Source organism: Theropithecus gelada, chromosome 19 (genome assembly GCF_003255815.1).
Source record: "Theropithecus gelada isolate Dixy chromosome 19, Tgel_1.0, whole genome shotgun sequence".
Lineage (NCBI taxonomy): Eukaryota > Metazoa > Chordata > Mammalia > Primates > Cercopithecidae > Theropithecus > Theropithecus gelada.
Window position 1 is genome coordinate 9,498,075 of NC_037687.1, and position 1,149 is coordinate 9,499,223.

The window sequence follows — 1,149 nt, forward strand, 5'->3', positions numbered from 1 at the left end:
CCTGCTCAGGTGGTCTCTTATATGGACACACGTAACATTACTGTAAAATGTGATCTTGTGGGGTGCAGTGGCTCATGCCTGTAATCCCAGCACTTTGGAGGCCGAGGCGGGTGGATCACCTCCCAAAGTGCTGGGATTACATGCATGAGTCACTATGACCAGCCAGGTATTTCTTTACAGCAATTCAAGAACAGACTAAAACACATGACTATTTCCAGGCTATTTTGTACCAACAATCTAGTTGTCTGTGTACAATGCAACGGTATCTTAATTACTATAGTTTTAATCTTGATATTCATTAGGGCAAGTTCTTCCACCTTTTTTATCAGCTGGGTCTTGATTATCCTTGTCTATTGTTCTTCCATATACCTTTTAGAAACAGTATTTTGGCCGGGCGCGGTGGCTCAAGCCTGTAATCCCAGCACTTTGGGAGGCCGAGACTGGCGGATCACGAGGTCAGGAGATCGAGACCCTCCTGGCTAACACGGTGAAACCCCGTCTCTACTAAAAAATACAAAAAACTAGCCGGGCGAGGTGGCGGGCGCCTGTAGTCCCAGCTACTCGGGAGGCTGAGGCAGGAGAATGGCGTAAACCCGGGAGGCGGAGCTTGCAGTGAGCTGAGATCCGGCCACTGCACTCCAGCCTGGGCGACAGAGCGAGACTCCGTCTCAAAAAAAAAAACAAAAACAAAAAAAAAAAAAAAAGAAACAGTATTTCAAGGGCGGGCATGGTGGCTCATGTCTGTAATCCCAGCAATTTGGGAGGCCGAGGTGGGTGGATCACCTGAAATCAGGAGTTGAGCCTGGCCAACATGATGAAACCTCGTCTCTACAAAAAAAAAATACAAAAATTAGCCGGGTGTGGTGGTGCATGCCTGTGATCCCAGCTACTTGGGAGGCTGAGGCAGGGGAACCACTTGAACCTGGGAGGTGGAGGTTGCAGTGAGTGGAGATTGTGCCACTGCATTCCAGGCAACAAATTGAGACTCCGTCCCCCACCCAAAAAAAATTATTATTGCTTCTTTCAGTAATTTCCCATTTGTTTTTTCTATTCTCTCATTCTAGAATGCCTTGTAGCTGGATATTGAAACTTTTTGCTTATCTCATACATTTTTTTTTTTTTTTTTTTTTTTTTTTTTTTTTTTTTTTT